The 13,641-nt window shown below is 39.4% G+C and overlaps 1 pseudogene; it reads right to left on the bottom strand.

The window, feature by feature from the left end:
• Window positions 1-13,641, bottom strand: part of LOC130034947 (contactin-associated protein-like 3) — a 159,129-nt pseudogene that overhangs the window by 64,152 nt on the left and 81,336 nt on the right.

Raw genomic sequence — 13,641 nt, 5'->3', positions numbered from 1 at the left:
TCAATATAGCTAAAGCCATCTACCACAAGCCTACAGAAAGCATCATCCTCAATGGGGAAAAACTGAGAGCCTTCCCTCTAAGATCAAGGATGAGACAAAGATGCTCACTCTCTCCACTGCTGTTCAATGTAGTACTAGAAGTACTTGTAATAGCAGTTAGGCAGGAAAAAGATACTAAGGGCATTCAGGTAGGAAAGGAAGAAATCAAGCTCTCACTAGTTGCAGATGATATGATACTATACTTAGAGAACCCTATAACCTCTACCAAGAAACTCCTAGAAACAATAGACTTGTATAGTAGAGTTGCAGACTATAAAATCAATACCCAAAAGTCCATGACTTTCCTATATGAAAATAGTGAGAGAGAAGAAAGTGACATGAAAAAAACAATCCTGTTCACAACTGTGCCAAAGAAAATCAAGAAAATAGGAATCATCTTAACTAAGGAACTAAAGGACCTGTACTAAGAAAACTACAAAAGTCTACTTCAGGAAACAAAAGAGCATGCAAGGAAATGGAAAGGTATCCCCTGCTCATGGATCAGGAGAATTAACATGGTCAAAATGCCAATACTCCCCAAAGCACTGTACAAATTCAATGAGATCCCTATAAGGACACCCATGACATTCTTCAAACAAATGGAGCAAACACTCCTGAAATTCATATGGAACAATAATCATCCATGAATAGCTAAAGCAATTTTTGGGAAAAAGAAAATTGGAGGAATCAACCTCACCAACTTCAAACTCTATTATAAAGCAGTAATAATTATAACAGCATGGTACTGGAACAAAGGCAGAGATTCAGACCAATGGAACAGAACTGAATATACTGACATCTCCCCTGAAGCATATGATCATCTAATCTTTGATAAAGGAACAAGAAATGTGAAGTGGAGTAAAGAAGGCCTCTTTAACAAATTTTGCTTGCAAAACTGGATGGCTACATGCAAAAAACTGGGCTCAGATCTCTGCCTAACACCATGTATAAAAGTAAGATCAAAATGGATTAAAGACCTCAACATTAGACCGTAATCCATAAGGCACATTGAAGACAAAGTTGGCAAAACCCTCCATGACATTGAAGCTAATTGTATCTTCAAAGATGTCACACCATTGGCCGAGCAAGTAAAAACAGATAGACAAATGGGACTTTCTTAAACTAAGAAGCTTCTACAGCTCAAAAGAATCAAGGATCAAAATAGAAAGACAGTCTACATAATGGGAAAGGATATTCGCCCAATCCGCATCTGACAAGGGGTTGATATAAAGGATATATAAAGCACTGATTGAACTCCACAAGAAGAAAACATCCAACCCCATCACAAAATGGGGTGATGAAATGAACAGAAACTTTCTCAAAGAAGAAATCTGAACGGCTAAAAGGCACATGAGAAAGTGCTCTACATCATTATTCATCAGGGAGATGCAGATCAAAACCACAATGAGATATCATCTCACACCACAGACACTGGCCCACATGCAAAAGAACAAAAGCAACCGGTGCTGGCTCAGATCTCGTGAGAAAGGGACCCTCCTTCACTGCTGGTGGGAATGCCGACTGGTTCAGCCCTTTTGGAAAACAGTATGGACGATTCTCAAAAAACTAGAAATTGAGCTCCCATTTGACCCAGCAATACCACTCCTGGGAATATATCCCAGAGAGGCAAAAAATATAGTGGAAATGACATCTAAACTTGTTTGTTCATTGTAGCACTCTTTACAATATCCAGAATCTGGAAAAACCTGAGTGCCCGAGAACAGATGACCAGTTAAAGAAACTTTGGTACATCTACAAAATGGAGTACTCTGTAGCTGTTAGAAAAGATGAAGTCATGAAATTTACATACAAGTGGTACTACATGGAAAGTATCATGCTAAGCGAAATGAGTCAGAAAGAGAGAGACAGACATAGAAATACTGCATTCTTTTGGGGAACATAAAGTAACATAATAGGAGACTAACACTCAAGAATAGCTGAGATAAGTACCAGGAGGTTTACTCCATGGCTTGGAGGCCAGCCACACATGCTTTGGGAAAGGGCAGCTCAGATAGAGAAAGGAGCACCAAATAAAGCCTGTTGGGAGGATCCTCCCTGGATGGGAAAAGCATGCTGAATGGAGACTATAGACCAAACATGATTGCCACTCAATGCCTCTTTTGTAAACCACAGCACCCAAAAGGAGAGAGAACAAAAGGGAATGCCCTGCAACAGAGGCAGGGTGGGATGGGGCGGGGAATGGGGTGGGAGGGATTTTGGGATCTGTGGTGGTGGAAAATTGGCACTGGTGGTGGTATGGGTACTTGATCATTGTATAATTGAAACCCAAGCACAAAAATTTGTAAGTCTACAACTGTACCTCATGGTGTTTCACTAATAAAAATTTTAAAAAAACATTATTGCAACTGGAATTTTTCATGTTTTAAAAGTCTATGGCATTTGTTGACATGAACTAAGAAATAAAATCTATTCATTTTTTAGATTATTGAGTAGAGACTATAATTAATTTTAACCTAAACAATTTTTCAAAATTAATCAAATAACTTTTGATTACTACTCTTTATCGGCTTATAATATTATATTTAATACTTCAGAATAATCGCATTAAAGTAACAATCACAATATAATCACAATTTGATAGAGCTGCCACAAATCAAACTCTACTTTCCCCGATTTTATTTTGCGCACAATAAACATTACTATGATTCTGACTATTATAAAAAGAGTTCATTAGAATACCTGTCATGTTGCAATATACAAGAGATGGTCCCAGTGGGCCACTTCCATCGGAATCAATATAGTAGAGTCCTGAGGAGTTTCCCCTGTGCTTGTAGGCTTCACAAGACTGCTCGTACAGTGCTGCAAAACACATGATCTCAGACAACACCACAATGAGCTGTGTCCCACTAGCAGCTTTATTGTGTGATGCCTTCCCCTGGCAGTACTCACTCTGAACTGCTCTCATGCACATTTTCTCTAGAGGACTGGTCTCTGTTGCAATTAGGCAGTGAGCTGAATCTGAGACATTTTAAGAGTTATTACTGTGGGATATGTGAAGATGAATCCCTTATGACCTTCAGATACATCCAAGTATCTGAAGCACATTAGCTTACCTGTCAGTATATAATAATAGATACTATTATTTTTTATTTCCTTTATATTACTCAATAGTTATACTCTTTGTTTAGTTAAAGCAATTTATATATGAAATGAATTTTTAACAATTCATTTTGAAAGATGCAGTTTTAAAGATGCACTTTACTAATGAGCAATTCTGCCTTCTTCACTTTGTAAAGCTTGTTTAACAGAGCTTCTTAAAATTATCCATAATGATTATTCAAGAAATTGAAACTCAAACAAAATGTGTGTGAAAACCTCTTTGTAATTTCAGTTTATCCTGATTCATTTTGGAATTTTTCATATTACCAATAATTTTTTCTAAAGGTAAAGGTAAAGGCCCTCCCGTTGATCATCGATTTGCTCAAGCGGGCCCAGTAACGTCTCCATTGGAGACTTTGTTGTTACTGTGTCTGGCATATGGAATACTCTCGGTAGATTGCCAGGCTCTCTGAGAGGGGAGGAGGAATCCAACTCGCGTCGGCCATGTTCGCTGCGAGCAAGGCAAACGCCCTACCCGCTGTGCTATCGCTCCAGGCCGCTCGAGCAAATTTTTTCTATAAACAAAGAAAATTATTTACATGTGTAGATGATAGACTTAATATTTAGAATAAGTTTTTATGAATAATCAACTGCAAACTTCTCATTTGTTTCTTGGACAGGAATAATCTTTAGAAAACCTGTAAAGCTCTCAATGACTGCCAGAAAATGGTACAGGGCTCTTTCTGGCACATGGTTGGATTGGCACTTTAAAACACTAGTGATCAGATTTGGCATCCACACCAACTCTCATGTAAAAGTACAGGAAAATCCTTAAATTGAACTGATCCAAGAAAGGGGGATAGGGAGGGAAAGAGATAAGAGGAGGGTGTGAACATTGATCTGTCTGCACTGATGAGATTCTAGATCTAAAGTTTTAAACCCTGTAACTACTCTCCATAGCTAAGGAAAATGCAGAGAGGGCTTCAAGAATTACTGTTGTTTGTCTCTCAAAAAAGGGAAAATTTTAAGAACTAATGTTTGTCCAGGAATTTTATAAAAGAAAACACTGTTTTATTAAATATAGCCACACATCAATCAATGTGTCCAGGTTGGAGTTTCCCAAGTAAATAACACAATTATTGCCACTTATAGTGATGGAAACACAGACAATATTGATAGCGGTGGTTACATTTGGATTAGGATTGAAATTTCCTATGGAAATAGAGTATGAAAACCTGTTCTTAACGTGAATGCACATATGTACTAATTGTGTACTTGGAGAAAAAAATATTTATTGCATACCAAAAGACAATAAGCTTATGATCTCTTACTACTGATCTAGAAACCTCAGGCCCTCATTTTATTTTTCAGTAGAGAACCACAATGAAGTTAATTTAATTATTAGGAAAATATTTTTTCACAAGTGAAAAAATCTATTATCTCTCATAATTGTATTCATATTTGTTTAGATCATAATTAGATCAAAGTGAGATATTATTTTAGCTATCATTCCTTAATCACTAACATTCAGCAGGTATTGAGTCATTGATTAAAACATCTGCTAGATGTGACAAGGGATGATCCAAGTAAGAAATTGACTGTTTAACACAAATGACTCTGACCAAATCTCTCAACGTTTAATTTCTGATTATTCAGCCCAATTCCAATGAAGAGTAGTCCTGTAAATTCTAACCTGACACCATTATAAAAAATAGAGGCAAGTGAATTTACTCTGGTTGAATTTACCTTGTGTTTACGGGGTTATTTACCTCCCTAAGTTCAGCAAGATGCTGTGGGCTCCTCTGTGGAACTGCCAAAATGGGGACCAAGTGTTCTTATCTGAACACAAATTCCTAAATTTCCACCCATATCAAACTGGACCATGTCAATTCATATGCTGCCTTCTTTCCACACAGTGTAAAATTTATTAAATAATTTTAAGGAAGAACTCTCAGAAATGAAACATAACCTCTAATAAGAAGAACTGGTGGTGGTTGGATGTGCTCATTTTTATACCATGCTCTGCGGGTAGGGCGTTCGCCTTACAAGCGGCCAACATGGCCGACCCGAGTTCGATTCCTCCGCCCCTCTCGGAGAGCCCGGCAAGCTACCGAGAGTATTGGATATGCCAGACACAGTAACAACAAAGTCTCCAATGGAGACGTTACTGGGCCCGCTCGAGCAAATCGACGATCAACGGGAGGGCCTTTACCTTTACCTTTACCTCTTTACTTAAAGTCCCAGGGAAGGAAGGTATGTATTAAGAAATGAGAACAGTGCTATACAAATAAGGGGAAGCTAAGACAAAAGCCAATAATTAGAAAACCATGAGAATTTCAGGACTCTACTAAGAGAACTCACTGTCACTGTCACTGTCACTGTCCTTCCGCTGTTCATCGATTTGCTTGAGCAGGTCCAGTAACGTCTCAGATTTGCTGCTACTTTGTTTGGCCTATTGAATATGTCACGGGTAGCTTGCCAGGCTTTGCCATGCAGGCAAGGTACTCTCGGTAGCTTGCCGGGCTCTCCGAGAGGGGCGGAGGAATTGAACCCTGCTCGGCCAGGCCAGCTATGCGCAAGGCAAACACCCTACTGCTGTGCTATTGCTCCAGCCCACTAAGAGGAATAAGTGGGTCTAATCATTTACTGGTCAGACAAGTTTGGTTAGCTTTAAACTTGAGAGAATTATTTTTCAGGAAAGAGAATGCCGATCAAGACAGAAGAAACATAATCGACTGGAGATCAAGAGATCTGTCTTAAAGCAGTCTGACCATGTACTCATTTCCTCTTTCATAAATGTGAACTGGAGATCATTGTACTTACCTCCAGGATGCTTTTAAATATTAGATAAATTAAAATTTGTGGACAGATAGTAAATTCCAGTATGTTATCATCATAAAAATTTATCATGAAACCCAATAACTTGTTTTGCTACAGAACTCAGAAACTAAAATTGGCTCAAATTTAAACAGGGTAAGTTATATATTCTAGATTTAAAAAAAAACACTTTATAATTTTTTTCATTACTTACTATTGCTTGGGCTGGAGCGATAGCACAGCGGGTAGGGTGTTTGCCTTGCACGCAGCTAACATGGCCGACCCGAGTTCGATTCCTCCGTCATTCTCGGAGAGCCCGGCAAGCTACTGAGAGTATCTCGCCCGCATGGCAGAGCCTGGCAAGCTCCCCGTGACGTATTCGATATGCCAAACACAGTAACAAGTCTCACAATGGAGACGTTACTGGCCCCGCTGGAGAAAATCGATGAACAACGGGAGGACCGTGACTGTGACTTACTACTGCTTACCTTCTATTTTTTCTTGTCTATTTATTGATGTATTTCTGTAAGCTGTCATGACATCACTAGAAATTAAAATTTGTTAAAAGTATATCAGACAGGTTTGTTCCTTGCTGGGAAAGCCCATGTTATCTCTTGAACATTTGTCTCTTTCTTTCTCTTTTCTCAAATTTGTCTAAGTAAAACCATTTTTAAAGCAAATTAGACTCAAAGTTGAGTCTCTGTTTTCTGCTATCATTTTTACACCATATGTTTGTGCAGATGCATATAAACATAGTTATGAGAAGGAAAATCGGAAAATAATGAAGAAGGAGACTAAGCAGTTTGCAAGGCTTACAGGAATGGCATGTAGCACCTGTGTAACCAGTGTGCTGGCAATCGCAAGAGAAGGTGTCCCAGGACTGAGAACATACACCCCCATGTTCACAATAGCTGGGCAGGCACCTAGAAGAAGACATACACACTATTACTGCCCAACTCCATCAGGAGTTATATGCATCTTAGTACTAATCCGCTGCTAGAAAAATTGGAGGAAGACGAACTCAAAAGAAACAACAAAGATAACTAGTTTTGTCAACATGATTTCCTAACATAACACCACCATGGTCTAATAAATTTAGTAGAGTCTACCAAAAATTACATACTGGGGATAGATACACTCACTGTATATTGTATTATATCAGGAAATAGGCTTGCTTTTCCTAAAATGTAATAAAATTAATTTCATAGAGGACCACGGTATAAATTGTTTAGAGTGGCCATACACAGCACATGTTACTAGCCTGCATCTCTGTATGTGTAGTATAGTATAAGTATAGGAAAGAAAATATTATTAAATATTCTCCCTTTTGAGAACTCTCCTATAGAAAAGCACTTGGGTTGAATATTGACCTATTTTGGCAATGGTACATGAGTACATTGCTTTCAGCAGTGGACCAACTCTCATTTCATTCTTATCCTATAACCCCAGCCATATGAAAAAAAAACAACACATACTTATATGGTAAACATATGCTTAGGGTGCACAAAATTCTGAGTTATCTCCCCAGCACCAAGTGGTCCACTGAATACTGCCAGTTATAGCCCTGGTGAACCACAAGCACCACTGGCAAAAGTTTCTCCAGAAGCATCTTTTTTAAAAGAAACTTAGGCTTCAGCCAAATGACAAATAGGACAAATGCATAAGAGGACTATAAAGCATCCAACTCCACTGACCGCAGATGACTAACTTAACAATAGCCACAGAACTGTGAATTTAACCAAGAGGATTTTCAATCATTATGTTTTACAGTACTTTATTGTGCAGCTAAAGCTAACTGCTCTATGAACCTACCATTAGAATTTGATGCCCTATTGATTTAGTAAATAATTGCAAATTTTAAGAGAAATAAGAAATTAAAAACAAAATATTTCAACAAAAATGAACCAGTGGAATACAATACAGAGCCACAAATTAAAGTTACCAGAATATGGACAGCCAATTCACTTATTTCTGAGTTGGGGAGCCCACAACTGGTGGTAGTCAGGTCTTACTCCTGGCTTTGTGTACAGAGATGACTTCTGGTGAGGCTTGGGTGTATGGTATGGGGAATCAAGCTAGGCGCTTCACATGCAAGGAAGCATCCTTAACTGCTGTACTCTGTTGCACTCTTTCTCTCTGTCCCCACAATTTTACTATTTTTTTTAATTTTTTTTTATTAGTGAAACACCATGAGTTACAGTTGTAGATTTACAGTTTTTTGTGCTTGGGTTTGATTATACAATGATCAGATACCCATCCCTCCACCAGTGCCCATTTTCCACCACCATGGATAATATCCCCCCCACCCCCATTCCCCATCACCCCCTGCCTCTGTGGCAGGGCAATCCCCTGTGTTCTCTCTCTCCTTTTGGGTGTTGTGGTCTGAAAAAGAGGCATTGAGTGGCAAACATGTTCAGTCCATAGTCCATTTTCGACATGCATCTCCCCTCCTGGGAGGGTCCTCCAAACACCCTTTATTTGGTGTTCCTTCTCTGTCTGAGCTGCCCTTTCCTCTAGAATGCCCGACTGGCCACTAAGCTATGGAGTAATCCTCCTGGTGCTGATCTCAGCTATTCTTGGGTATTAATCTCCTATTTTGTTACTTTATATCCCCCAGATGAATGCAATCTTTCTATGTCTATCCCTCTCTTTCTGACTCATTTCGCTTAGCATGATACGTTCCATGTTGTACCACTTGTATGTAAATTTCATGACTTCATCTTTTCTAAGAGCTACATAGTACTCCATTGTGTAGATGTACCAAAGTTTCTTTAACCAGTCATCTGTTCTTGGGCATTCAGGTTTCTTCCAGTTTCTGGCTATTGTAAAGAGTGCTGCAATGAACAAACAAGTGCAGATGTCACTTCGACTATACATTTTTGCTTCTCTGGGATATATTCCCAGGAGTGGTATTGCTGGGTCAAATGGGAGCTCAATTTCTAATTTTTTGAAAATCGTCCATACTGTTTTCCAGAAGGGCTGAACCAGTAGACATTCCCACCAACAGTGAAGGAGTGTCCCTTTCTCGCCACATCCACGCCAGCATCTGTTGCTTTTGTTCTTTTGAATGTGGGCCAGTCTCTGAGGTGTGAGATGGTATCTCATTGTGGTTTTGATCTGCATCTCCCATATGATTAATGATGTAGAGCATTTTCTCATGTGCTTTTTTGCCATTCAGATTTCTTCTTTGAAAAAGTTTCTGTTCATTTCATTGCCCCATTTTTGGATGGGGTTGGATGTTTTCTTCTTGTGGAGTTTAACCAGTATTTTGTATATCCGGGATATCAACCCCTTGTCGTATGGGTATTGGGTGAATATCCTTTCCATTCTGTAGACTGTCTTTGTATTTTGGTCACTGTTTCTTTGGAGGTGCAGAAGCTTCTTAGTTTAAGATAGTCCCATTTATCTATCTCTGTTTTCACTTGCTCGGCCAGTGGCGTGGCATCTTTGAAGATACCATTAGCTTCAATGTCATGGAGGGTTTTGCCAACTTTGCCTTCAATGTACCTTATGGTTTCTGGTCTGATGTTGAGGTCTTTAATCTATTTTGATCTTACTTTTGTACACGGTGTTAGGCAGAGTTCTGAGCCCATTTTTTGCATGTAGCCGTCCAGTGATGCCAGCACAATTTGTTAAAGAGGCTTTCCTTACTCCACTTCACATTACTTGCACCTTTATCAAAGATTAGATGATCATATGATTGAGGGGAGATGTCAGTGTATTCAACCCTGTTCCACTGGTCTGCAGTTCTGCCTTTGTTCCAGTACAATGCTGTTTTAATCATTACTGCTTTGTAGTAGAGTTTGAAGTTCGGGAGGTTGATTCCTCCCATTTTCTTTTTCCCAAGAATTGCTTTAGCTATTCGTGGGAGCTTATTGTTCCTTATAAATTTCAGGAGTGTTTGCTTCATTTCTTTGAAGAATGTCGTGGGTATCCTTATAGGGATTGCATTGAATTTATACAATGCTTTCGGTAGTATTGCCATTTTGACAATGTTAAGTCTCCTGACCCATGAGCAGGGGATATCTTTCCATTTCCTCATGTCCTCTTTTATTTCCTGAAGTAGCGTTTTGTAGTTTTCTTTGTACAGGTCCTTTACTTCCTTAGTTAAGCTGATTCCTAAGTACTTGATTTTCTGGGGCACAATTGTGAATGGGATTGTTTTTTTCATGTTGCTTTCTTCTCTCTCACTTTTTGCATATACGAATGCCATGGATTTTTGGGTATTGATTTTATAGCCTGCAACTTTACTATACGAGTCTATTGTTTCTAGGAGTTTTTTGGTGGAGGTTATAGGGTTCTCTAAGTAGAGTATCATATCATCTGCGAATAGTGAGAGCTTGATTTCTTCCTTTCCTACCTGAATGCCCTTAATATCTTTTTCTTGCTAATCGCTATTGCAAGTACTTCCAGTACTATATTGAACAGCAGTGGAGAGAGTGGGCATCCTTGTCTCGTCCCTGATCTTAGAGGGAAGGCTCTCAGTTTTTCCCCATTGAGGATGATGCTTGCTGTAGGCTTGTGGTAGATGGCTTTAATTATGTTGAGGAAGGTCCCCTCTATACCCATTTTGGCTAGGGTTTTCATCATAAAGCGGTGCTGGATCTTGTCAAATGCTTTCTCTGCATCTATTGATATAATCATATGCTTTTTATCTTTTCTTTTGTTGATATATATGATATATATATCTATTATGTTCATTGATTTCCGAATATTGAACCATCCTTCATCCCTAGGATGAATGCTATTTGGTCATGGTGTATGATCTTTTTGATGAGTAGTTGGATTCTATTTGCTAGAAGTTTCTTGAGGATCTTTGCATCTGTGTTCATCAGAGATATCGGTCTGTAATTCTCTTTCTTTGTGGTATCTCTATCTGCTTTTGGTATCAGTGTGATACTTGCTTCGTAAAAACTGTTCGGAAGTGTGCTTGGTATTTCAATTTCGTGGAAAAGCTTAAAGAGGATTGGGAGTAAGTCCTCTTTAAAGATTTGGAAGAATTCACTAGTGAATCCATCCGGACCAGGACTTTTGTGCTTGGGGAGACTTTTTATTACCATTTCAATTTCCTTGATGGTGATTGGTCTGTTCAGGTATTCCAGGTCTTCTTGGTTCAGTCTTGGGAGTCTGTAGGAGTCTAGGAATTTATCCATTTCCTCGAGGTTTTGATGTTCCATGGCATAAAGTTTCTCAAAGTACTCCCTGAGGATCCTTTGAACTTCTGTAGTTTCTGTTGTAATGACCCCCTTTTCATTTCTGATTCGGTTTATTAGGGTTTTCTCTCTCCCTTTCTTTGTGAGTTTTGCTAGAGGCTTATCAATCTTGTTAATTTTCTCGAAGAACCAGCTCTTGGTTTCATTGATGTTTCGGATTGTTTTTTGGGTTTCCATCTCGTTAATCTCTGCTCTGAGTTTTATTATTTCCTTTCTCCTATTCGGGTTGTGCTCCTTTTTTTCGGTCCTTCTGCAAGCTCTTAAGCTGTGAGGTTAGGTTACTCATGTGTGCTCGCTCCTCCTTCCTGAGGAATGCTTGTAGAGCTATAAACTTTCCTCTTAAGACAGCTTTTGCTGTGTCCCATAAGTTTTGGTAACTCGTGTCCTCATTTTCATTCGTTTCTGGGAATCTTTTGATTTCCTCTTTGAGTTCCTGTCTAAGCCACTCGTTCTTCAGAAGAGCACTGTTTAATTTCCAGGTGTTTGATTTAGTTTTCTGTTTTTGTATGTGATTTACTTCTAATTTCAGCGCATTATGGTCTGAGAAGATTGTCGATACAATCTCTATCTTCTTAATTTTTTGGAGGCATGTTTTGTGGCTCAGCATGTGCTCTATCTTGGAGAATGTTCCATGTACGGTTGAGAAGAATGTTTATTCAGCTTTTTGAGGATGAAGTGTCCTGTATATATCTACTAAGTCCCTTTCTTCCATTGTTTCCCTCAGATGAAGTATGTCCTTGCTAAGCTTGAGTCTGGTTGATCTATCAAGAGGTGACAAAGCAGTGTTGAAGTCTCCCACTAGAATTGTGTTGCTGTTGATGTCTTTTTCCAAATCTATGAGTAGTTGTTTTAAGTACTTTGCTGGTCTCTCATTAGGTGCATATACATTTATTATTGTAAGTTCTTCCTCTTGTAATGATCCTTCGATCAATAAGAAATGACCTTCACTGTCTCTTATGACCTTCCTCACTCTGAAATCGATGTGGTCTGATATTAGGATGGCTACCCCAGCTTTTTTCTGGGAGCTGTTTGCCTGTAGGATTGTTTTCCAGCCTTTGACTCTGAGTCTGTGTTTGCTTTGAATATTGAGATGTGTTTCTTGCAGGCAGCAGAATGTTGGGTTCAATTTTCTAATCCATCCTGCCACTCTATGTCTTTTAATTGGTGCGTTTAGCCCATTGACATTGAGAGAGATTATTGTTATGGGATTTTGTCCCATTGTTCTGTTGAAATTTGGTGTATTTGAGGGGCCTTTCTTGCCTTAAAGTAGCCCATTTAGTTGTTCTTGTAACCATGGTTTTGAGCCTATGAAGTTCCTGAGCTGTTGTTTGTCTGTGAAACTGTGTGTTGTTCCTTCTATTATGGATGAGAGTCTCGCTGGGTAAAGTATTTTTGGGGAGGCATATATTTCATTGAGTTTTTTCACTATGTCCCACCACTGTTTTCGGGCCATAAGGGTTTCGTCAGAAAAATCAGCTGTGAATTTTAAGGATGCTCCTTTGTAAGAGATTTCTTTCTTCGATCTTGCTGCTTTCAGAATTTTGTCTCTGTCTAAGGTTTTGGTCATTTTGATCAGAATGTGTCTTGGGGTATTTTTATTCGGATTTCTTCTAGCTGGTACCCTTCGGGCCTCCTGAATATGGTCACAAGTTTTCTTCAGCTCTGGAAACGTTGTAGCAATGATGTCTTTGACAGTTTCTTCTTCATCAAGGTTTTCTTCCTGTACCTCTGGGACTCCAATAATTCTTATGTTACCCCGCTTGGCTTCATCACGATCTTCTCTTGCCATCTGTTCCCGAATTGTGAATCTCTTTTCCATTTTCTGCTCTTTTCTGGAGAGTCTCTGAACTTCATCTTCGAGCTCACTGATTCTGTTCTCAGCAGCTGTTACTCTGCTGATGAGGCCTTCCACTGAGTTTTTCAGTTCGCTTACGAGATTTTTCAGGTCTGACATTTCTGATTGCATTTTCCTCATTTCTGCCTTCAAATCCTCTTGTCTTCTATTGGCATTGCTTTCCATTGTTTCTTTTAGTTCCCTACGCATCCTAAGTAGCTCCCTCCTGAATTCCTTGTCAGAGAGGTTGTCTAACACTGCAGTACTGTTGGTGCCATCTGGGCTAGACTCTTCAATAAGAAAGTTTGGTGGGCTTTTGCGTTGCTTTACCATTGTGAAAACTGTGGTTTAGTCCTTAACATTCACTGTCAATATTCTGCTTGATATGCAGTGTGAGTTAAGATAGGCTTATGAGTTATTGGCTACTGTGTTAGTAGTGACTGAGCTAAACTAGAGAAGTTTCCATCGAAGAAGGTAGCTTATGGTTCCTATGACATATGTAGTGGGAAAATATTACGCGGCCACGTTAGCGGCCGCGGCTCCTGAAAGAGTCCGTGGCACTGAGCGAGGAGTTGGGAACGTCGATGGAGCTAGCTGTGCATGCGCAGAGAGGGTCCCAGGCCCTTGGGGGCGGGCTGTACCTGGTTGGAATAGGAGCCGTTCGCTTGGTTACCCAGA

This window comes from Sorex fumeus, unplaced genomic scaffold (assembly GCF_029834395.1).
Source record: "Sorex fumeus unplaced genomic scaffold, SorFum_2.1 ptg000063l, whole genome shotgun sequence".
Lineage (NCBI taxonomy): Eukaryota > Metazoa > Chordata > Mammalia > Eulipotyphla > Soricidae > Sorex > Sorex fumeus.
Note: the sequence above shows the minus strand (reverse complement) of the source record. Positions and strands in the feature narration are given on the sequence as shown.